General features: G+C 40.0%; 1 protein-coding gene and 1 long non-coding RNA gene across 2 annotated transcripts in view; one reads left to right on the plus strand and one right to left on the minus strand.

Moving 5' to 3' along the window:
- Positions 1-26,224, minus strand: part of Celf2 (CUGBP Elav-like family member 2) — an 859,338-nt gene that overhangs the window by 684,361 nt on the left and 148,753 nt on the right. The gene's annotated exons all lie outside the window — the stretch shown is intronic.
- Positions 3,640-12,640, plus strand: LOC116082814. Its single transcript, XR_004115447.1, has 3 exons — positions 3,640-3,744; positions 12,176-12,282; positions 12,533-12,640. It is a non-coding gene; the product is annotated as an uncharacterized LOC116082814 (long non-coding RNA).

A 26,224-nucleotide genomic window follows, 5' to 3' on the forward strand; every position in this document is an offset into this window, starting at 1 on the left:
GCTTCTTTTCCCAGACTGATCAGGCAACCTGTTAAGAGTCTGTCTCTATAGCCTGCCTGGAAATGCATATAGAGTGCAGGGCTAGGTTGAACCCTGGTACAAACTGAGTCCAGGACATTCCAGCAGACACTTCTCTGTATAAAAGTAGAATCTTTAAGGTATAATCATTCACTCCTGCATGTACACACACACACACACACACCCACACACACACACACCACACTCAGTGTATGTACTCACCATGCAGTCTCTCCTAATTGAATCTAAAATGTAAGTGCTTTGGTGTTTCAAAGGACCTTGCAATCTTGATAAGAAAAACTAATGAGATGCCCTTTTCAGGGCTGGTCACACAATAGTCCGAGTGACAAGGACCCCTATCAAGAAATAAAGCAGAAGATAAATGAGATTTTTCTAATATCCATTTCTCCCATTGTTCACCAGTGTCAGGCAGTACAGATTCTATTTATCATGGAGGAGAAGAGAGAGAGAAGATTTTTTTATATATAAGGAAAGCCTCCACTGCAGCTTGTATAAAATCCTTCTGCTCTAGGGAAACCTCCCCTGTCACCTGGTAGAAAACAAAGATGTGGGCTATGTGTGGCAGGGAGAGAAGGATGCCCATTTTATTGCATTTTCTCTTTACCTTAAGGACAAAGTAATATGCAAGAAATTACCCTTTTCAGGACAGAAGAGAGATTATTTCTGACTGCAGACTGGAAGAAGTTGTGATTTACAGCCCATTATTTATAGTATTTATAACCCATTAAATTGTAACTGTGTCAAAGGCTCTAGATGCAAATGGGGGTTATGAAATTGCCACTTAAGGCTGATGGGATTTAGAATTCTCAGAGGGTGCATTAAGACACAGGGTAAACAGCTGAGGCTGCCGCTCAGATGGCAGGGTGCTTGCTTACCCCGAGGAAGCCCTGGGTTGTGTGCATCATAGCACACAACCTGGGAGTGGGAACAATCCCAGTATTGAGAAGGCAAAGCCTGGTTGATCAGAAATTGAAGGTTATCATTGGCTACCAAGAGAGTTTAAGTCTAGCCTGGTCTACATGTTTTAAACAAGTAAAGAAGCCACAAGGCAAACAAGGAACAAAGAAGCTCTGTTGTTTGTCCTAAAGGTAACTCCATTGGGATCACTAATAAGATTTTATTCCTTACAGTCCATTAATTGTAGTATCCCTGAATTGAGTACATCAGACAAAAAGATAAAGTATAAACCAGGGGAACCTTTAAAACTCTGGTCCAACTTTTAAAGCACTTCACCCTTATAAGAATGGCCTCATATTTAGAAATCTGACTCTATAAAAGGCTCATCCCCTTGGGATGTCTAGGTGCTTCTATGTCCTCTCCCAGCTCTGCTCAGTGTGACAGCAAGTGTTACCCTGTGATGGCTGAAGCTTTTAGAAGTCTTTTATATTTCAAGAGAACTTGCCTAACTGAGGCACTCAAAGGGATGTGCCAGCTCCAAGACTCGAAGCAACTGCAGTTTGCCAGGGATGCAGATGAACAATGTCCTCATTCTCTCAGAAGAAGCTGACTGAGAGGCAGCCAGTGTGGAATGATAGTACCAGGGTCAGATGGCAGGCCAGGCTCCTACAGCTCAACATGTGCCCCACCAAATGCTTCCTGTGCAGTACAGGGAGGGGGCACGTTCAGAGAAAAGGGTGGTGGTTTTGATCCAACATTAATTTACTTCTGGAGACTTATACTATTCTGGTTGCTATTTTAGAAAAATAAGTGCATTTAAAAAAATAAGTACATCCTCTTCAAATTTCTTATATGTTGTTTATTAGTGCCATGTGTCATGATAGAAATATATCAAGAGGGGAGGTTGGCAACTGGAGGGTTGCACTCTTCGTACAGATTTTCTATTTCAAAAGAGCCAAAGAACACACACAAAGAATTCATTTGCATTTCAATAAACATTTTCTCTGTCTACTTGCTTCATTTTCCCACTTGCTCCCTGCTAGAAAGACATCTTCAGTCTGGTTATCACATCCCTGCTTAATGCAAGCTGCCACCCAGACGGCACTGTATCTGTTGGGTACTGTGGATTTCCAACTATCCGGTTTGACTTTGAGACTTAAAAAACACAATGATTGGCAGAGTTAAGTGGTTGGTAAGACTTGCCCAAAGTCCTATTTTCTCTACCCGTATCATAAGAACACCACTGGGTAATACTTAGAGAGAAAGGGAAAGACTATCTCCGATAGTAACTAGAGAAGAACTGGAGACAGGGATAAACAGGCAAAGTGCTTGCCTTGTGTACATGGAGTCCTGACTTCTATTCCCAGAAATTAGGTGTGGTGGTGCATGCATGTAATCTTAGCCCTTAGGAGGTGGAGCCCTTAGGAGGAGCCCTTAGGAGGAGGGTCAGAAGGTCAGGGCCATCCCTGGCTATGTAGTCATTATTTAGCCAAGCTGGGATATATGAGACCTAGCCCTAAAATAAAATAAAACAACTAAACAAAAACCTCAGCAATCTCAGGCCTTCACAGACATCCTTGGAACGCAGAGGAGCTCACTGTGTGCTAGTCTCTCTCTGTCTAGCAGGCTTCTTGTTTCCTAAAATTTCCTTGTAGGATCCTGTTGATTTACAACTTAATGACTCAATGAATTAATGAATGAATTAATGACTCAATGAGCAAACCATTTGTTGGTCATTAAGCCATTCGTAGTTACTCAGAATTAGAAATAAAGCCAGTGTTTTAATCAGAGTTTCTAGGGCTACAACAAAACACTTTGACCAAAAAGCAAGTCAGGGAGGAGAGAGTTTATTTGGCTTGCACTTGTATATCATAGTCAGGGAAAGAACTCAAACAGGACAGAAACCTAAAGTCAGAGGCTGACACACAGGTCGTGGAAGAGTGCTGCTTGCTGGCTTGTCTAATCCAGGGCAGCCCCACCCACAATGGGTGGGGCTCTCCTGTATCTATCACTAATTAAGAAAATGTCTTACAGATCTTATAGTTGCATTTTTATCAATTGAGGCTCCTTCTTTTCAGATAACTCTAGATTGTGTCAAGTTGATATAAGACTAGCCAGCACAGACAGTGACCTCCTCCTAAGGGGTTTTACTATGAAACTTGGAAGCATATGAAAATATTAAAGTGGAGTGAATGACGAAGAGAGAGTGAGACCTGATATAGTATAGGGTGATCTACATGAATTAAACTTAAAAAATATTTCTTTATTTGAGTGCCTGTGAGCATAAGTGTTTATGCATGTGTGTGCATGTGCATGCATTTGTGTGTCTGTGTGTGTATGCACATGCACATGCATTTCAACAGTGGGCATGTGGGAATCAGAGAACAATGTGTGGTCATTGGTTCTTATCCACCATGAGGGTTCTGGGGGCTGAATTCAGCTTGAGATCATCTCATCACACACCTAGATGCATAATTAATTTTAATCTATTTTTTCAATCTAAAGCTGATTATGGGGTTGGCATTAAGGAATGTGTGATTGAAATTGAGATCTATGAGAAATCTGTCTTAAAATTTGTTTTGTTCTGTACCCATAGCATGTTCTAAATGTTGTATATGTGTGGATACCAGCTACATAATGTAATTCCTATGTACACATGACAAAAGTAATACACTATTTCTACTTTGCAGATAAAGAAGCCAAGGTGACCTTGCCTATGGTCACACTGGGAAATGGAGTTGTTATAATTTAAACCTTGGTTCGTCAGTATGTGATACTCCGCTACAACCTGCTGCCATCTAAACAAAGGTAGAGATACTGTGTTGTGGGTAAGTTGAGACTGTAGGAGAATGGTGCCTTTTTACATTTCTCCAGAATGGTCAGTAGGATCTGAAAAGACTGAGGTACCACAGCTCTGCAACAGCATAGAGTTTGCTCTATGTACATGTTCTAAAATGTTTCTTTTTCTTTAAAGGGAGTAGTAATACCATGTCTTAGGGTTTCACTACTGTGAACAGACACCATGACCAAGGCAACTCTTATAAGAACAACATTTAATTGGGGCTGGCTTACAGGTTCAGAGGTTCAGTCCATTATCATCAAGGCAGGAGCTTGGCAGAACCCAGGCAGGCATGGTGCAGGAGGAGCTGAGAGTTCGACATCTTCATCTGAAGGCCACTAGGAGAAGACTGGTTTCCAGGCTGCTAGGATGGGGGTCTTAAAGCCCACATCCAGAGTGACACACCTACTCCAACAAGGCCACTCCTACTCAACAAGGCCACACCTCTCATTAGTGCCACTTCTTGGGCCAAGCATATACAAAACATCGCATACCATATTCATAGAACTAACTAGATTCTTATTGCTATTCAAAACCAAGCAGATGGGATAGATAGTATGGAGGAAAAGAAAGATGGCCCGACAATGGATGGGCAACCAGTTTGCTTGTGGGATGAGTGAGGGATGGAAAGTGAATGAAGGCAAACACTTGCAACACACTGCCATTTAAATATCTCCTCACTTTCCAAAAATTATACAAGAACCATCATTAGGTCCAGATATACACAGCAAATTTTATTTTAACATCTATCAATGCAGCAAGTATTTATTGTCTACCATGCTTGTTATAGAAACTCAAAGGTTCATAAAGTGCCTGCTGTCTTCAAAAAAACTCAAAATTGCAGGGTTAGACCACTACATAAGAAAAATGAATCATGCTGATGTTAAGGAAGATAAGAGATTTCTCTGGAAATGTCAGGAAGAAACCCACATCTCATCCTTGTAGGTGAGGAAGACAGTAATTGAGGAAGTTCATCAGAGGGGCACAACAATCGAAGGAATCTTGATGCACAAGGAAGAGATGTGAGCAAGGAAGGAAGCAGAAGCTGGAAGACGTCCCAGGCAGAGAATCTAACAGTGCAGATAAATGAGGGCGAACATGGCATTTTCACTGAATTACAAACCTGAAGGAGCTAAACATTTACTAAACAACCACATGCTTTCATACTCAAAGAAAAATCTTAAGCCCTTTAGTACAGTCTGTATTTTAATCTACATAAGAAAACAGTTTGTCACAATTAATACTGCCATGAGTGATAAGCTGACAATATTAGGTACAAAATATTCAAGACATTTATGGTCTTCCACTATAATTCCACTAAAATTCCATAGAAGAAATTTTACCTTGAGTATGTCAATTATTCAATTCACAACTGTGCATTCACCTAGAATATATTTTAGATGGTTTCCATATAATCATAAAACAGTGGCCTTGGTCTTCTGGTAAAAGCTCTCTTCTGAGCTGGGCAGTGGTGGCGCACACCTTTAATCCCAGCACTTGGGAGGCAGAGGCAGGCGGATTTCTGAGTTCGAGGCCAGCCTGGTCTACAGAGTGAGTTCCAGGACAGCCAGAGCTACACAGAGAAACCCTGTCTCGAAAAAACCAAAAAAAAAAAGCTCTCTTCTGAGGTTTTCAAAACAAGGAGAAGATAGAACAAAGCAGAGTCTTAAAGAATCTGTTAAATCAGTGTTAAATCATTGTGTCAGTCCAAACTTTTGTTGGTGATTTAGCAAGCAACCTGTCAGTGATGGCAGGTTTGTGGTGGGGGATCTGCAATGCTATGTGTACTGAAGCTGTTTGTTGACCTTTCTACCTTTTATAATCTCTATTTTTCAAGTCAGGATAAGGCTGAAAAAATGACAGAAAAGTAATATTTAATTTCAATCTTCTTAAGAACCAGAATTTCATGGGATTGAAGATAATTCTGCATTTCAGAGATCGCGGGCCTCCCTTGTCTGGCCTAGAGGCAAATTTCAGGATGGAAGTATCTGTGGTCTTGCCTGGGATCTTCATACATTGTTAACAGCAGTCACAGTTTTTCTTCCAGTTTCACACATTTCCAGACCATTTTACTACCCATGGGTGCCATCCAGAATGATTCAGGTGGTTATGATAGTTGGCGTCTATGTGGTGCCTGGAATGGTTTGTTTTGTATGAAAACTCAGGGAATCTAGATTGATGGTGCAATGACTATTGTCTAGCTCTCAACTCCTACTGTACTATAATGTGGTCATTTTGATCATTACTTAATAAAAGGACAAACGGGTAGATAAATAAAAGGATGGATAGATAAATGATGGGTGGGTGGATGGATGGATGGATGGATGGATGGATGAACAAGTGAGAGAGTAGATTTAGGAAGAAATTCATCAATGAATAAATTGTTTGATGGTAGTAGCTGTGGGTTGAAGACTTCTTTATCAGAGCTTTGAACACATAGTTCAAAATAATCTATAGATTTATATAAGCCTAGGCCCTTAAGGGATTTGCTTGTTTGAGACAGGGTCTTGCTACTGTAGCTCAGGTAGGCTTGGAACTCAAGATCCTTGTGTTCTTAGTCTCCATGCAGAGATTCTATACCTTACATTTCTATAGCAGTCAAGGAGACAGGACAGTATGGGGAAGCTTTGCTGGCTTAGAACTGGAATGTGTCCTGTGATGGGACCTTAGGACCTTAGGATATAGACTGCAAATTATTTTGGGATTTTACTCCTTTGGAAATGATGATCATACATGTATGATTAGAAAATAATCTATGGTGACTCAACTACTGATGAACCATGTGATTAGCATTCTTCTCTGAGTCCCAGTTCCTAATTTATGCAAGCTTTGTCATCTCCAAACCCTTTGCCATTTAGAAAGCTCTTAGGCAGCTGTCTTCTGCTATACACTTTATCTATAGAGCCATGGAGAATTTGATAGATTTTTAAAACTTATGTCCTAATTAGAGAGTAATGCTCACTTATTTATCCTAGTCATTTGATCACCATATCTACAAATCTACACTGCTTCTCAATGTCTTATAGATTGTCTTCTCATGAAAGATCATGTTGATAGGAGAAATACTTATATGATATGTTACTGATCCTAAGCCATTAAAGGAAATCTGTAATCCATGGTTCCTAGTGGTATTAGCGAGAAACGATTACTGGGAATGCATGGGATGGAATATTGCAAGTTGGCTTGAGTATGACTTTATATTTGTATCTGGAGATAGAAGCAACCATGAATTTCCATAACATTCTTCCTACTTAATTTGTCCAGTGCAGCAAACTCAATCATCATACTGCTGCTCTTCTGAGATGACATATTCTGCTACAGCACAGGGCTACTCACACAACAGAAATCGGAACTCTGATTTCATTGCTGAACTCAAGGCTACTTTAACAAGTTGAAAGAAAAAAATGTTAATATATTCAGCAGAAAGTATTTTAAATAAATATCTGTCATCTATAGTTAAATCTCAGCTTCCTTTGTGTTAATTATGCCATAATCATAAGAGAATAGAGATGAAGTTATTTATTGCAGGTTGAAAAGCCAAATATTAACACTACTGCAAAGCAAGGCAAGTGAAGCAGCAATTATATATTGTTTTGATCATGCAGTGAGTTCTTTAAAACAGATATTTTCTTGTGCATCTATTATTGATCTGAAGGGAGTGAGTCAAATAAAAATTTTAACTAATTGGCCATTAAAATGATACTTTAGAAATACTAAAAAATTCATCCCTTTAGGTTCTTTGATGCATTTCTTCTATGAAAACGTTTGCTCTTCACCAATATTTTTATAATACTTGTCATATACATTTCTGTTTACATACTTAACTGGGTCCAGAGGAAAAGGAAAGCCTTTTTCAAATAGATGAAAATGACTTCTAAGGATATGTCAGTCAGAAGAAGTTCTATCATCACCTGGGTACACACCTGTATTCCCAGCACTTAGGAGGTATAGCAAGAGGACCAGGAGTTCAAGGCCAGCTTCAGCTGCACAGTAGGTTTGAGGTCAGCTGGTGCTTGATAAGATTTGTTTCAAACCCCTTCACATATCACCTCTCTTAAGAAAGAAATTATATTATTGAAGCCACTAGGCCAATCTTAAAGAGTAAGAGATTTGTGGAATATACTTGGGGTATCTCTTTAAGAATTGAATGATTCTTTCTCTTTAGATAAAATATTGAAATAATGATAAAAATATTCTCAAGGTCATATGTTTCTTCATATGTCAACCTTTAAATTTTACTAGTTAACAATTTGAATATACTTAACTTGATGATGAGATTTTTTTAAGGAACAGTTATAGAAAGTGACTTTACATGAATTGATGTGCTACATTTTTCATTGCACACACATAGCCTTTATGCCCAAAGATAACACAGCATATTTAAAGACAGTCTACCCACTCAAAACGATGGCAAGGTGTGGAGGTACATGCCCTTAATCCTAGGACTCAAGAGGCAGGCAGATCTCTGTGATTTTGAATTCAACCTGATCTACACAGTGAGTTCCAGGCCAGTCAGGACTATCTAGTGAGACCCTGCCTTAAAAATTAAATTAGATTAGATTGAATCAATGAAGTAAATGAGACAAATTTAAAAAGATGGCTCTACCCTATGTTGGAACAATGTATATGAGAGTGTTGGAGGAAACATGGCTAGATCCAAATGGATGCTGGGGACTTTCCAACAAAGGTTAAGTGACTAGAACCATTTGTAGATATGTCTGAAAAATATGTTTTTAGCAAGATATGGAATTACTTTAATCATCCTAATGTACTTTTCTTCTTTTAATTTGTTGAATAATAGATCTCCTAAAGAATCACTTCTTTAGGTGTTGCAAGTATATACATAATGTGATAATGATTTGGGGAATTTGAAAGGGAAAAGGTGTGCAGACCCTAATCACCTCTGTTTGGAAGTGTGTAAGGATGCTTTAAAAGCCTTGAATCTTAAGTTATTTCTGCCACTTTCTTTGAACAATGAAAAGTTTTTTATAGCTGGCTCGCCCCTTGGCCACCTCTTGTGTTGCATAGATTCCATGGGAGTTTGAGTTAGTAGGCTGGTGCTATGAAGCTTGCTCAACCTGGGTGCCTGTAGAACCATTACATGATAAACTACTGCCCCAGAAAATCACTGGGACCCAGAGACTGTAATGGCAAGAAATAAATGTTTATTGTATTAATCTCTCAAAAATTGGAGATATTTGATATTGTCACATAACAGCTGATTCTAAAAATACAAACCAACAATCAATTTATGAAAAAATTGTCAACATTATATACAGTACTTTTATAACATTTTCTCAATAAAATGGATTAATTTAAAAAGTAGGTGCCAAAGACATGAGTCAGTAAGTAAGGGTGCTTGCTGTCCTCCCAACATAATTATTTCAACCCTAGGATCCACAAACTCACTGAACCTGGTAAGTTGTTTTTTGACCTCTACAGATATATGCTGTGGCATATCTGTACACCGATGGGTTTGCAAACACACAAGTGAGTAAATAATGTTTAAAAAGTAGGAATGTTTCATATTAATGTGTTATTTACTCAAAAGTCTGAGACAATCAACTCAACTGAAAACTATTATAAAAAGTAAAATTTATGAAGTTGTCTGGTGAAAAACTAATTTATAAAACAGATTTTATATTGTCATATATATATATGTCATATATATGTATATATATATATATATATATATATATGATAGAAGACCATTTATTAGGCCAATAGGAAATGAATAAAAATGTAATAAAAATTTGAAGCAATATGAAAGAACTCAGAAGGAAAGCATAGAGACAGAAATACCATGTTCTTAGACAGGAAGGTACAGCATCATAGGGGCTTCAGATCTTCTGTTAACATGTAAATCTACGCCTAGTGGGTAAGCTTTTTCTAGACTACACAAGGCATGATACAAGTGAGAATATTAGGAAATAGACCAGTCTTGCCACTTACTGAGATATAACAAAACTATAACAGTTTAAAATTGGTGGTGCTGACAGTTGAATTGGTAGATGGACTTTAGAATGGTGTAAAAAATACAAAAAAAAAAAAAATCCAAAATACATACCAAAGCTTACCATATGAAAAAAATGATATTATAATGAGGGGCAAAGATCTGATATTCCTTATAAAAGATTAAATGTTTAAGTATGCTACACATCTCTATGTATGTACCTTTATATATGTATCTTTATAATAGGCATAATATATACAGCTATGAAAGACAGAAGAGTAACAAAAATAAAACTGAAAACATTTCAAATGTTTACTCTTTTCTCTTATGTATATGACTGCTTTGTCTGCCTCTATGTGTGGGTAACACTCATGTGTGATGCCTGCAGGAACTGGAGTTACAGATGGTTGTGATCTTCCATGTGGGTGCTGGGAACTCAATGCAGGTCCTCTGCAAGGGCAGCCAGTGGGCTTAACTGCCAAGCCCCCTCTCTAGGTCCCTACAATGAAACATTTTAGTGTCAGAAAACTAAAACACATTTTCCGTGGAATAAAAGAATCCCCCACAAAATGAAAACATTTGCAAAATAATGTCAGCAGAGCCATGGGGTTTACAAATAAGAAAATAAGAACAAGCACACAAAAGATACTGAGCCAGAGAAGGATGAGCAAAGCCATTCTGAGATACTAGAAATGGTATTGGCAAAGATCAAAGCCACTGCCCAGACTTGGTGCTAATGAGCACTGGGGTGGGGAGGGGGGCAACTGGGGATCTTCCTACTTTCTATTTTTTTTTTTAATTTTTATTTTTTTGGTTTTTCGAGACAGGGTTTCTCTGTATAGTCCTAGCTGTCCTGGAACTCACTTTGTAGACCAGGCTGGCCTCGAACTCAGAAATCCACCTGCCTCTGCCTCCCAAGTACTGGGATTAAAGGCGTGCGCCACCACCGCCTGGCCCTTCCTACTTTCTAATGGCAAACTGAAAAACCTATCTGGAACAATTTGGAGCTATCCATCTTTAGATGTATTTTCATGTGTTCTCAGAAGCAGAGCAAAATGGCAGCTTTTATGAGTATGGACCTACACAGACACCAGTCTAAACTGCTCTTCAGGCCCAAACTATCATAGGAGAGCAAAGAAAACCAGACAAGAGGCCAGAGTGCCTGGCTTGGGTATAAACAGTGAATAAGGAAGACCTATTGAAAGTAACAAGAATGACAGGGTTGCTGATGTCCCTTTTTCCCAAGCTCCAGACTGTGAAAGATCCTTACTGCTTAAGTGAGGAAGAAGGGATTAATTCTAAGCTTTACGTCTGAACACGGTTCAGGGCCTACCATAACACAATCATGAATGGTCACATACTCATAATCTCTGCTTCTAGGCTATGTCTTAGATATTTGCACTATTCATTCTTAAATTCTATACATAAACCCATGCATTCATGCAATGAGTTGGGTGTATATAAGTCTAAGGATCAGTTTCCAGGACAGTTATCATGATGATGACAATGGTCACATCACCACAACTGATATCAGTGCCCATAAGAAGAGATCTAGGTTAAATATAGTAATCCATTCAATAAAATATTATACAATATTTATAAATAATGAGACATTTCTGTATGTACTAATAATGAATAAGGAACAAGATATATTATTAAGTACAAAAAAACAGGTACTGAAAAAAATATGTATCTTATAGTGATGTTGCTCTCTCTCTCTCTCATGTGTGTGTGTGTGTGTGTGTGTGTGTGTGTGGTGTATACTTGTATGTCATTATTATTCTGAAAGAATGTCTTATAGTCTTGATATGATGGCTGCCTCTAGGGATGGGACAGAAATGGAAAGACTAGGTCAAGAGGTTAGGAAAAAATGGTTATTTTCTACTTGTTGAGTTTTATATTAGTGTTTGGTGTTATCTAGTAAAGTAACAGAGCAATTTCTCAAGGAGAGCAGAGAAGACAAGCATGCATAGAAGGAGTTTTTTTCCAAGAGAGTTCATGCTCACTAACTACCAATTGTCCCAGAGTTCTGAAAGATGACACGTGGAAGCTCATTGACTAGCCTTATCATGTGTTTGGATGACAGGACCTTTGTGTTCTTTCTCACCTTTCCTGCTACATCAAGGTTATCTTTAAGACATCATGTCTTCATTCTTTTAGAAGATAGTTAGAAATGGAATTGTGCTCACATAATCTACAAGGTGAAACTCCTAGATATCATTGGTTGTGAACAGCAGCAGAACTTCTGGAGGAGTCAGGTGGGGGCCACTTAAAAGGCAGTATAAGTGTTATAAAACCCATTCTATCCCCTGTGCCTGTCAGCATCCATATTGGCATCTCTAAGCAGGGAAGAGGTACCATGTCCTTTGCTCCTTATCGTCGAAATTTTGGTTCATATCAGTCTTGAGTGGAGTTCAGAAATAATCATTTCTTTAATTTTTGTTTAGCCTGCCTGAACTTCTGTGGCACTTGAGAACAAAGATAGGAGCCTGGGAAAGGAAGCCCTGCTGGGTCAAAAACAACAAACTGGAAGACTACCTGTATGGGGAGCATGGTTGGTACAAAGCATCTCACCATTTTCCTTGTGGCTTCTCATGACAATACCAGCAAGTATGTTTTGCCAGTATCTTACCATGCTTCGCAGTAAACTGCGATTCTAAAATGTGCAGCATATCCGTTCATTCACTAAGAAGGGCTGCAGGTTCCCCGCCCACTGCTTCTCATTTACACTGTATCAGGGGTTTGGGCAGAATTTAGAAATTTTGCTCAACACTTTCCTCATTTTTCCATATCTGATTTTACAGATTATTATTCTTTCATTATTGGAAGAATTCCACCTGTATCATGCTGAAAACTTTGGGGAGGACCTGAAAGTTAAGTGTGGACATCTTTCCAAAAAAGGAAAAGGATGGTGAGTGACTCACCAAAATCTCTACTTACCTACATCCCTGAATCCTACAGTTCCAAATTTTCTTCAAAACATATTTTCCTGCCAGTGTTTTAGCATCTTAAATATATGTAAGTACATTGTGATGCTTTAAGCTATTTACCATCAGAATGGTTGGTACTGGCATGAGTGTTATTTATCCTTGCTTTTGGAGAGCTTCTAGAATTTTTCAAGGGAACATTTCTAAGTGTCTCGGCCTCTAGTAACAGCTTTGTAGTGTAGGGTTTTGGGAATGGGAATGGTAAGAGACTGAGTGTCCTTTCTGTTGCTGTGATAAACACCAAGTCCAACACATGTTGGAGATAAAAGGGTATATTTCAGTATCCAGTTGTCATAGTGCATGATAGAGGGGGGTCTAAGCAGGAAGTCAAGGCAAGAAGCTGGAGGCAGGAGCCAAAGTCGAGGGCACTAAGGAACACGCCTTACTGAATGGTTTCTCACAGCTTGCCAGGATTGCATTTGAATAGTGCCCAAGGCCATGGAAGGCATTGTCCACAGTAAGCTGGACCCCCTCAAATCATTCATTAATTCAGAAAAATACCCTCAAGGATTTTGTCCACAGCCTAATATGATGGAGGTGTTTTCTCAGTGTAGACTCCCTCTTCCAACCTGACTCTCTAGTTTATGTCAGTTTGACACAAAACTAACCAGCACAATGAATGAGCCCTGAGCCCTTTGAGACACTTCTGTGTTTATATAAAGACCACCAAGTCCAAAGGACAATTTCCAAATGCAGTCACAAGTTTTGATGAGTGTTTTCTTTAGCCATCATCCTGCTTGCTCAAACTCACCAAGAGTTTGGCTCTGCTTCTAATGAGAAAAGGTGTCTGTGCTAATTTAAAGTCTTCCATTTAGGAGAAGAAAAAAAAAACAAGTTCCAAATGTCAGGCTGAACTCAAAAGTGATTACTCATAGGAATAAAACACGATGAGTAGGTATTTGAATGGATGTTCACAGCTGTTTTTTTTTCTTTCTCTCTTTTTTAAGACATTCAGTGAGAGAAGTTTAATGCTATACCACAGTTGCAAGTCGTAAGGTGTCTAACGTTGGCAGTTCCAAATTAGAGCTCCCCTGGCAACTGTCACTCTGTGACATCACATTTTATCTAATGAGGCACAAAAATGTACACTTTGTGAACTCCACAGCTCCTTCACAAGTGCAGAGAAGGAGAGATATGGGCAAAGTGAGAGCCGTCTCTTTGAAATCTTAGTTAGAATGCTCACCTTTGCCTGGTCTACCTGCAGTTATATTTTCTGCCATTTCATAGTCAATAATCCTAAGGCATTGGATTTGCTATAACCGCTAGCAGACATTAGTTAATTCACCCCCTACGCCATCTAGCCCATCCCTGTTAATCTGTCTCCCAACCTCTAAGACCTTCTGATGTTATTAACAGGTTCCACATTTGCCCTTGTTCAAATTTGACTTCTTAATGAAGCCCTTCTTTAATTACTACAGAAGATTTTCTAGCATTTAGTGACAAGTTCCACCTAGTGGATCTGGTTTTGACTAGTCACTTGAGTCCTGTTATGATAATGAGGAAAGGTGTTCCATGAGTTTGGCTTCTGACTCTTTACAGCTAGGGGACCAGTCACCATTGATTAGAGACCCTAGTGTGCTCCAATTATGATGGTTTATATATCAGGGTGATTTTCTACCCAGATGGCACACTACTTCTGCTCTAATATCTAACATAATGAAAGAAAAAGAAGACAAAGTTGGTGAAGACTGAGGATGCTTGGACTCTTTGTAATTGCTCAGTGTGCTTCAGTAAGCTGCAGCATGCTTATGGATATACCTTCACGCTGAAGATGTGGACTGAATGAGCACAGATTACTCCATTCCCTCCCCCGCACAGAGTGACACAGATGGACTGATTAAAATCATAGGTTTGTGCTAAAGCAAAATTACTGCATTAGAGGAAGCATTTGGGGAAAGTGGGCGACAGGCTAGGAGAAAAGGAACAAACAAAAGCAGATGGAGTATCCTGGTTGGCATAAAATTATTCTGTTATTCCTTTATCATCTACTTATAAAATGAGAGCACACTGAATAATATAGTAAGTAAGATTCCTCAGTAGTGAATCATCAACTAAAACTCTGAGGGATGAGACAACTAATAGGTTCTTGCTTAACAGTCTCATGGAAGCCAATTTTTTTCCCCTCAGTTGTGCTTCCTGACAACTTGCTTATGCAAAGATCTGCTGAATGTTAAGGCATCTTTTGCAGTATCCAGATTTCTAAACCCCTTCAATTAATTTTCCAATATGGAGGACATGAGTCTTTCCAACATTCTCCCTGGAAAGCAGTTAACTTCAAACACACTCTGTTCCTTTTACAAGCAAGAATGGTTACTCCTAAAGTATCTGAATTTAAGCAATCCACAGAGAACCAGTTTAAGTAATAACAATGTACAGTTTATGTAGCAGAAGCCATAGAAAGGTATTTATCTTAAATGATATAAGGAGAGTGTGAATTAAATTTAAGAAGGTGAAATTTAAAAAAAGAGGTCAAAATCAATTGGTAGGTTTTTCTACGTATTCCAGATCTCTAGCAATTTAACAGCCATGGGACAATTTACTCAATCCTTCTGAAGATAGTTCTAAGTAACTGCAGTGTAGTTTATAAGCTTCAGTTTTCTTCTAAGTCATGGGGGAAAACTCTTAGTTTGGAGGTAACTTCAGAGCATGAGAAAATGGATCTCGATAGAGGACACAAGCCTAACACTGACAAGCATTAGAAACAGAGGCCCAAGGCGGCAACAATGGAGAAATTTAGGACACATCCCACTAGGGTTGAGGATGCAACATTTAACAGCTTTTCAGGGAAGACTGGGTCCCTGTGTTAGCATCAGTGTTCATTAGCTCAATTGGATTCAAAGTGTGGGCTCTTTCCACATGCTGACAAGTTCCTGCTTTGAGGTCCTAGGGTTTAAATGTGCCTGCAATTTAAAGTCACGAACCTTTCTGAACATTCTTTACTCTCTAGCTATACCTTTCTGGACTAGTGGCCTGGATAAGATATGGGCTGCCTAGTCAGACCCCTGTGAGCCACTGCCAGGAACTGAATAGATATAAATTAATCTGAGATGCCATTTATTTTAACTCCAAACTGAAGAGCACACACTTGTGAAATTTGGGGAGGGAGGTTAGTGAGCCACACGGAGAATAGACAGGGCAGTGTGTGCTTGGCGTGAGGTAAGCACACCAGTTTCTTTCTCTGGCTTCCTTGCTTGGCAAGAGAGTGCCTTTACCATTATGATAATGAATTATTTCATTCTCTAGACACAACAACCTTGAGTTTTCAACTGTGTCATTCAGTTTGGTGTTTAAGAGGTGTTAGATAAGAATAGAGCCACCACAGGTCCCCAATTACCACCACAAACATTTTGAATATAGTGGTGAACATACATGATTTACAAGGTTCTATTCTCATGGGGCTTATGTCCATGTAGAGAATGAAAAAGAATTGTATATTTTAAAGAGACTGTGTAGAAATTTAATGAGTAAAGCTGAAGCATTCTGAGATCCCCAAAGTCTTCTAGGAGGTTTCTTTGAGTCAGGCCCGGCCTTACTAGGATCACGCTGCCTCTTCATATTGCTCTCCTTCCTTTGGCTTAGGAGTCTTAATCTACTGGGAGCATCAGCTGCCCTTCAGTGAAAAACAGTCTGAGGTAAGAGTTTACAATACACAGAAGTGGAGCATGGGGTTATCAGGTGTGGTGGTTTGAATATGAATACAGTCTACAGGCTCATATATTTGCATGCTTGTTTGGACTTTGGAGCTTTCAAAAGTCTCCAGCAGGCCTGGCCACTCTCTTTCTCTCTGTCTGTCTCTGTCTCTCTCTCTATTTCTGTCTGTCTCTTGGTCTCGGTCTCGGTCTCTCAGCTTCTTCTCCAGTACCACTCCTGTTGACTGCCATGCCTCTATAAGCAAGCCCCCAGTCAAATGCTCTTTCTGACAAGCATTGCCTTGATCATGGTATCTCTTTACAGCAATAGAACAGAGACTAAGACAACAGGACTCTTGTTCTCTACACCTAAGGGACTTCGGACATCCTGCAATTTCTTTGTCTGCCCTACCCTGGTCTGTCAGCTTTCCAGGTTTACTGAGAGCTCAGAGAAAGCAGTTCTGGGACCACTCACATATTTAAGGATAGCTGATAGGCAACTAAAAATGTCATTAGCACTGGCATGTGACTAACTGAATTCTATTTATCTTTAGGGAGCCAAACACATGAAGATTCTTTGACTCCTTGTTTGAAAGCACACTACATACTTTCTCAGTAGGGTGTCCAGTAGAAACAACTTAAGGAAGGATTTATTTTTGCATAGCTTTGGGGAATCCATTATGGTGGAAGGACATAGAAGTGGGTACTTGCAGTAGGTCACATTGCTGTGGTATTCAGGAAGCAGAAAACTCTATTGGCCCAAACTAACCCTGGATATCACATTCAAGGGTGGTCCACTAGTGACCTACTGTGTCCAGTGGCTCCTGCTTTCTAAAGGTCCCACAGCTCCCTAAAACAGCAGCATCAGCTGAAATACACTATTCTGTGGAGGGAACATTCTAGATTTATTCAGAAGTTTTATGGGGAAGTTTAAGGATCTGCAATATGAAGCCATACAGACCTGTTTAAAACTTTCATGCCTCCTTTCAGGAATCAACTAAGCTATTATAGAGGGTTTCACTCAAGAGACCTGCAGGATGTTTTCTATTGGGTGCTGTATAACTTCACTTCAGTTGTTCTGAGAAATTTATGATTCCATTACAAGAGCCACTTGGCATTAGCTTCTTCCTAAAATTTAAAATTTAATTTTTAGCTGTAATTCCCATGGGCGAGTATGTGCATGCATGCACGAGTGAGTGTGTGTGTGTGAGGAAGGCATCGGGTGCCACCCTCCACCACCTCCTGGCTTGTTGCTTTAAGACAGAGTCTTTCACTGAGTCTAAAGTTCACTCCTTTGGCTAGGCTGACTGGCCAGGGAGTTCCAAGGATCCACCTCTCTCAGTCACCAATGCTGGAGTGACAGGCACATGCACCCATGCCTAACTTTGTATTTGCATGCCCCGGCGATTCTGGCTCTGCTTGCACAGCAAGCCCTCCTACCCACAAAGCTATCTCCTCAACCCTAGCAATAATTTGCTAAATGTCACTGGCCTAGAGCTTTGAATTAGGAGGACTCTCCAAGATGTTCTTCATTTATAAAATCCAATAGCATGTCTGATTTGTAGGCTTTAAGGAATGTAAAAAATAAGAGACAAACAAAATTCCCAAAACAATTAAAAAAAAAATCCTTCTGAGTCCTGCAACATTTAGCATGTGGTTGCTCAATGGAAAATATGCAACATCTTAGATTCTATTTTAAACAGGTCATTAAAGACTGATTTATTTTCAGGATTTGAGACCTCCAAAATTAATATACAGAAGAAAGCACATTTTAATAAGGTGTCAATGAAATACACCAAACAGCAAATATACTGAAGCCTTCTATCAGAGCTAGCCAGCTGAAAAATTATTCTGTCCTGGCTCAATAACATAGGAACCCTTAAAAGGATTAAACTTCAGCTTTACTCCCCCCAACAAAAAAAAAATCCCACCAAAACCCCAAACCCCCTCCCTCCCAAGCTAAAACAAAATCCTGGAGAAGAGAATTCTAGATTTGTTATTTTGTACTTGTTTTTCATCTCCTTTGTAAGAACTTTGTCAGTAACTGGTAGGTTTCTTGGGACTGAAGCTGTTGATCATAGCTAAGAAATGTGCCTGCTGTTAAGTGAATGTGAATCTCGGCTTGCCTAGATTTACTATCCAAGGTCAGTCTTATCTCATGTCTCTGTGTCAACTGACAAGACAAGCTTTTCTAACACAAATACACGGGGAGTTCTTAACTTGAAAACAACTCTCCCCTTTGAATTAATGAGAACTCTGGTGTAAACCTCAAGCTCTCTGGAGATGGTGGGATTTTTCAGCTGGACCCTACGTTATAGTATAAAGCAATGAAACAGCTAATGTGTTCCTCAGTTAGATGCGGGCCATACCAGAAAATCAAGGTGGAAAGGAGTCAGCATTGGCTTTTTCTTTGCCTGGAGTTGAAAATAAATCTCCAAATGCTATTTTCCTTATAAAAGCAAAGTCTTCCAGGCCCAAATGGCAGTTGAAAGATGATGAGCCACTGCTTTGGTCTCTAGCATTGTATAAGTGTGCTTCTGCTTAGCAGACAACTTGGCTCTTTTAGAAAAACAACACACAACAAAATATAATCACATGAAAATGACCACAATTTCTTAAAGGAGTAGTGAAAAGAAGGGAGGAAGGAAGGGAGAGAAGAAAGAAAGAAGGAAAGAAGGAAAGAAAGCCAGCCAGCCATGCTAGCTCAGTGAGACCTAACACTTGTGAGTCTGGTCCATCCCTTGGGGCTCTACATTAATGCTACCCTTACTGGTACATTTGTCTTTTTTCAATGAAGAATGCTAGGAAGCCTGAATGGAGAAATGGGGCTAAGGTCCAAAGGGCTGGGATGCCCTTGGGAAAGAGAAACTGATCCTACAAGAATGCTTTCTAAACACAAACTAGCCTGAGGCTAGTTCATTGAGAGGAGAACCTTGTTGCTTGGGTTTTCCTGTCCATATTTGAAGTTTTGAAACTTCAGTTCATTCCTGGTTGATTGACCCAAGCACGGCACTTTTGTGGTACAGAAATATAAGGCATTTTCTCTTGCTTCCAAGACACAGAATGTAGCCTCCAGTAGAAGGTGAGATTAATATCGGCATCTACTAAAGTGCCTTATAAGATCTTGTATGGGCACGCACTACAGTCATGGTCTACAGGAGCTGCACCCAGTCCATGTTTAGTAAATGTTTACAGTTAATGCTTTCACCCCCATAGTCAAGATGGTCATGTATGAATTATCCTCAGTCCCAAGACTTAGAAAGCAGACAAATGATAACAGAAAGGGTTTGCCTCCCATCAATACTATACCCACACGATTTGCTTAGAGAGAACTCTCCTGTTCTCTACATTTTTAGTTAGTTACTACTACATTTAACTGAGAACAAACCAAAGAAAATTGTAAGGGAAAAGGAAGACCCAAAGGGATACTGCAGAGGCTCAGGGAATGTCTCTGTGTAAAGTGCTCGCTGTCATGCAAGTATGATGATCTGAGTTTGATCCCCAGAATCCATGTACAAAGCAAGCCAAGCTCAGTGGCACATACCTGGAGCTCACAGGCCAACTATTCTTGCTGAATTTGTGCATGCACATGAACACATCCACACACCGCATGTGTACACTAAAATGTAAGAGAGGAAGTATTGAGTTGTTCTTGCTCTGCTCTCTTTCTAAGTCATACTCTTTTTGGTGAACTTGGTTGACTGAGGCTTGGCAATGCCTCTGGTGAAGGGTAGGGACAGAATGGCTACATGTGCTCATGTGACATCTTATTTTTATCATTAACAAAAGTGGCAGCAGTCGTTCCTCTCTCTCTGCCATCTGCCTCTTTGTGTCTCCGGGAATCTGCTCTTTCTTCCCCGTTCCCTGGAGGAAGATGATTATCCCTGAATTATTTCAGCAGACAGAATTTTCTACAAAAAAGTCTCTCAGCCTAGGATGATTGTCTTCATTTATGAGATTCCAGGCAGACAGCTGAGAGTAGCCCTGCTATCTACAGACTTCTAGATCTGCTGGGAGTGGAGACTGCATCCCCAGAGTTTTCAGCAATCAACTTATGCAATAGCAACAGGGCTGGCTTTCTGTGATGAAAACACGGAGTGGCATTTACGTGGGTCATTATTTTATAACCCATTCTTCATTGACTGGCTAAATTACCAAGCACAATATGGACTAAGGAGGCCTGACTTGCCAATTGATTACACCGAAGCCAGCATCATTTTGATTGTACGGATGCAGACCAAATCTTTAAAATCACAATGAGCATTCAGTGCAAACATTACTATAACTGCTTAATATAGCTTGTACGTTCTGGAAGGAAGGAACAGTTTGAAGATGGTGAAGCACCTGCAGCTGAGGACTGTAGAAACTTTTATGTGGAAAACTTTTGGTAAGGATTGCATAAATTTCTACAACTGTCACTACCATTGAAGAGGATAGGAGGGAAACTAAGGGTGTGGTGATGAGGAGCTATGGAGGCCCTTGGGAATTTTCTTCCCTTTGTACACTGCCTAGAACATCCTGGTCTTTCTCTTTCCCAGCCTTAGTAAGCAAAGAAACATTAGATAAACAGTCCCCAAACTCTCAGATGACTCTCCCCTGCACATCAGCCCTACACCGAGAGTCCCAAGGCTTCAAGCTAGGCTTGCCAGCTTAACTTATTGGATCACACTGAGGTGTTAATAGCCACATCTGAATCTCCTGAAAGTGATTTTTTTATATGAAACCTTATCTTGATTTTGGAACACCCAGTCTTAAACGGGATCTCTTTACCAAACCCCTTCCGTCAGAGCGCAAGCAACTGTGCTGAGGGGGAGATGGACAGGTGGTGAGAGTCAGGCTGTGACATCACCAACAAAACAGACACAACAGGACTGTTGGACACATGGACTTCCAGAGACAATGGCAGCGTGCACGGGGTCTGCACAGGTCCAAGCCACACAGGGTCCCAGCACTGGGGGGTGGGGGCGTAATGGACACAGGTTTTCATCCTTCACCAAGAATCTATTTCCAACTGATAACTGCTTGCAAAGGAAAAATTCATTTTCTTCAATGGGATCTCACTGGGTATATGAATGAGCCACATTTAAAGGTAGGCATATGCCCAGTCATAGATGACGACACAGAACAAACTCAACAGTATTTTTATAGGGTGTTTTTGGTCTCATATTGCTTTAGACATTTAATTCTTTTTACTTTTTTTTTTGCTTGTACATTATGGTTTCAGATTTTGTGATCTTTATGATGTGTGTGTGTGTTTGTATACAGTCTGTGTGTATATGTGTTTCTTATGCTTTTTCTTTCTTTAAGCTCATTTTTATTGTGATTTTAAATTAAATGTTATTTTCTAATTTGCTTGTTAGAGAGACAGTGTGTGTGTGTGTGTGTGTGTGTGTGTATATAGAGAGAGAGACACAGAGAGAGAGACAGAGACAGAGACATTGACAGAGGCAGAGACAGAGACAGAGACAGAGACAGAGAGAAAGGGTAGGGGTATCTAGAAAGAGGTAAGGGAGAGGAAAGAATGAATAGAAAACAGACGCCCCCTTGGAGCTCCTGGGGACGGGACCACCAACCAAAGAGTACACATGGAGGATGGACTTGTCAGGCATCAGTGGGAGGAGAGGCCCTTGGTCTTGTGAAGGCTGATGCCCCCGGGTAGGGGAATGCCAGGGTGGTGAGGTGGGAGTGGGTGGGTGAGAGAGCACCCTCACAGAGGCTGGAAGAGGGGGGATGAGATAGGGGGTTTTCGGAGAGGAGACCTGGAAAGGGGATAACATTTGAAATGTAAATTAAAAAAAATCCAATAAAAATATTTTCCATAAAAAGGTGACAATACATGAAAGAAAACCTATCTGGTAGAGGTGGGGTGAGGATTAAATGAATACATAGTATATTTAATATGGTGGACAGCATGTTATAAATAATAAATGGTAATTTTCTCTCTATCTTCTGTCTGTCTGTTGTCTGTCTGTCTGTCTGTCTGTACGTATGTCTCTCCAAATCATTCTCAACATTGAAGGATGGCTTCCCCAGTCATTCTCTCTGATTTGTCCTAGAACTTTCTGCTTTTTAGTGAACAGCTCAGGGCCCTCCTGACTCCCCTAAGCACTAGAAGCTACCGGTGGTGTTACACTGTTTCCAATAAACCAGCCACTGCTGAGGTAGTTGTAGGTGACTGCAGTGGCCATAGAAAAGAGAGTGACAGTTAACCCTACTCGAGAGAAAGAGAAAGAGGCTTTACAATGCACAAGCACAGTCAACCTGACGTGATTCCCTATGGTGAAAGGTGGTGGGCATCCTCACCGCCTCAGAAGGTGGAGTCAGTAAATCAGGCTTGGAGTAAATGAGATGAGGAGTCTGTATTAGACCCACAATCTGCCCTTTTGCTCTTCATAAAGCACTACGATCTTTTCTGACATGCCTTTATTCTACACATTGTCCATCTTTACTGGTGGTGGGAGAATAAGAACTTCCCTGACTATTCTCCGAAGGCAGGTTCTAAACTTGGCAAAATTTTTACCAGGGTGCGATTGTACTCCTGCATCCTTTGTGAGGGACCCACAGCATCTCCTCCAGGTATCCTTTTGTTTGTGGACATGAAGAAAGCTCCACTCAGCTTGCTCCCAAACCAGGTCCTCAAGCATACTTTTTGCAGGCTGTCTACTCCTTCATCCCACTACTAATCATATAAGGGAAGAGCTAAAATGCTCATTGTTTCCCCAGCTCATCACAGTGACTTGGCTTTCTTTGGAAATTGCTTTGCTCTTCTAGGTGAGTCCTTACTGTAGTTATATGAAAAGGTTTACCCTGGTAAACCTCAAAACCAAATACTCATTTGTGTGATCTCTTTCTTAGAGTACCCCAAACATTAGGTGCATCATCCTCTTGGTACTGAATGCTGATCACACTTCATAATCACCTATTGGGCATGGGTGGTGCACCTGGACCATTACTATCCTGACTGGCAGTGAGTGTCCAGGGTTCAGGTACAAGTCAAGAGTAAGAACCTGTGGAAATTTCTGAGGCTTTTAATTGTGAATTAAGAGGTTGGGGGTGTGGTTTAGTTAGTGGTATGCTTGCTTAGCATTCAAGCAAGCCATGGGTTTCTTTCCAAGCACTGGCAATGATAGCGTTCACTTGGAATCGTAACTCTCTGGAGGCAGGGAATCAGAAGTTCAAGGTCATCCTTAGGTACACAATAACTTTGAGGAGAGTGTGGATGAAATGAGACCTTGTCTTACAAAATAAGATAAAATGCATAAAAATATAAAATCAAGTCTTAAACCATTTTGCTTTTCATTTTTGTACTCTAAATACTTTCAAGGCTGAATTTAAGAAATTCCTTATAGAATTCAGACCTTGATAAATCTTTCTTTTTGCTTTTTACTCCTACATGTAATCAGCAGCGATATTAACTCTGCTTGAAAATGCAGTACTTCTGTTTTGATTGGATTTTGATATCCCTTATACATAGACTGAAATATGTGACTTCATTGTGACTTCCCACAACTCTCAGGGGAATACTTTTTGTTGCTGGTCCTTGGTTTCCTCAACCACCAAGAGTGAAGATAGGCAAATAACTATCAGAAAAGGATGTGTTGGGGACAGTACCACTTATCCATCATCTGATAAGTTCCTCTCAGGATGTTCCTTGTGCATTCTGAGCTGATAACTAGGCTCTTGTGATGCATAGACTCACTTCTTTGGATGTGGACCTCTGTTATGTCGGTTTCTGCTAGATGTGGGACACAGCTGTTTCTCCAGAATTATGTAGAACACTCTCCCAAATGAAATCTTCATGGACAAACAGACTCTTCCCACAGAATTAAGCATGATGCTTATATTGCATGTGAGGTTACTTATTGACCTCCAGGTTCTACAAATGTCTGTTGAGATTCTGTAATGAGGGAAGGGTGCTGCCCACTGGTCATTTCTCTCAGAACCCTAGTAGTATTTTTTTTTTCTTCTATATAAAGCCAGATGGTAACTATTGTAGATTCTGTAAGCCATGTGGTTTCTTTCAACCTACTGAACTTTGCCCTGGAATTGTGAAACCAGCCACAGATGATGTGTAAACAGATTAATATGGCTATTGTCCAATAAAACTTTATTTGCAAAAATTGGCAGTGGGCCAAACATGGCCTTTGCTTGCAAAGCTGTTAATCTTGCCCTGCATTCTTGTATCTGATATCTATAAGTCTTTCTTATTTGTGTTTTTGTCTCTTTCCTTCAGCCCTGTTTCCTATTATAATCATCACCAAGAGTCACAAATAGCTTTTCTTCCTATATAGTATGAGCCTTTCAGCTTTTCAAGAACTGTGGCATAAAAGTCAATGAAACCCCTGGTATCTCAACTTGTACTCAACAGAATAGTTCTCTTACTATCAAAGATTCTGGCACACACCATTTAGATGGGACTGCATTCTCTGCATTAGCAAGTTACATAAACAAACAACTCTGTAATCAGTTGGCTCAAGCTCTAATGCCTTTGGGATCAGGTTAGTAAGACTAAGGGAAACATGGAAGGCTGGAGAAACATGGGAAGCTATTGTATCTGAAGACAATATAAATCTTTAAAAGGGAGAGTGTGGTAAATCAGCATAACAGATTCTTGGACACAAGTTATTCCAGTGACTTTGAGTGATTGGAGCATCCATACGATGACCTACATGTAGTATTTCTACACATTTTAAAGTAAGACCTAGTGACTACATGATTTTTATCATGGTTGGTAACTGACAGAGCATTTAAAAAAATACTATAATGTTGCTACTATATGTCTTGGGGATCTTTTGACAAACCGAGTTTCTGCATTTAGGCAACTTAAAGTATATATGATACAAGTAAGATATTAATATGGTGATATGGTGCTTTGGGATGAAATCCACAATGGACTTGACATGGTGGTATATGCCTGCAATCCTAGCACTTTGGGACCAAGGCTGAGGACCAGCTCAAGTTTATCCTAATCTACACAGGGAGTGTGAAGCCAGCCTAGCCCACAGGAGAATCCATCTCTAAATCAAAGTAAGTTAGAGCAGTGATAAAAATCAGTTGGGGTGCTTTGCAGGATTAATTTCCTGTATTATATTCTGACACTCACACAAAAAAGCAGGATTTCTTCAGACAGACTTTTGTGTGGACCTCCAAAGGCTGAAAGTCCAATGAGTACGAAGTCCCTGAGGAAGGCATAGGATATTGGAATTATAATGCAGAGGGATACTTGAGAGTTGGTAGAGAAAGAGCATCAGGGGAGGTCACTCCTAGGACACTAGAAAGTCATCACTAGGTTTCAGATAGTACCAAGTTTATACTTTCATAATATCCTTCAAGATGGATTATAGACAATAGATTGGAAAGAACGAGGAGTGGTAACCAGCTTAGTATGCAAAAATATCCTAGGAAGGATATTACGGGGGCTAAATGAAGGGATCATTTAGCAGCATGAGAGACATTGAGCATCAGTAAGCATTACCACAGGGATGAAAAGACAAAGGGGGAAGGCAGAGTAATAGCTAGAATCTTTTCTGAACTTCATGATATCTCTCTGTAACATAGAGAATTGGTGTCAATGAAGAAATAACTAGGATGTTATGTGAGTGGACTCTAATACAGTTAGCCACACCCTTCATGGTAAGGCTGCTACATCTGGCTTTTTCTTCTTTAGTTTCAGCCAAGCATTGTGATTTTGTTCTCTCTCACTTCTTTTACACTTTCCCCCTCTCCTACCCCTTCCTATCTCTCTCACCTACATGTTCTATCTTCAAAGACATGGTGGAATGTCTGAGTTCTTCATTTTTTTCCTTGCAAATATGAGGGTCTGGCACACATAGTGGTTAAAGTGAGGCATCTGCAGTCTATTGCCTAGGTTCAAAGGCCA

The sequence above is a fragment of the Mastomys coucha genome, unplaced genomic scaffold, assembly GCF_008632895.1.
Source record: "Mastomys coucha isolate ucsf_1 unplaced genomic scaffold, UCSF_Mcou_1 pScaffold7, whole genome shotgun sequence".
NCBI lineage: Eukaryota > Metazoa > Chordata > Mammalia > Rodentia > Muridae > Mastomys > Mastomys coucha.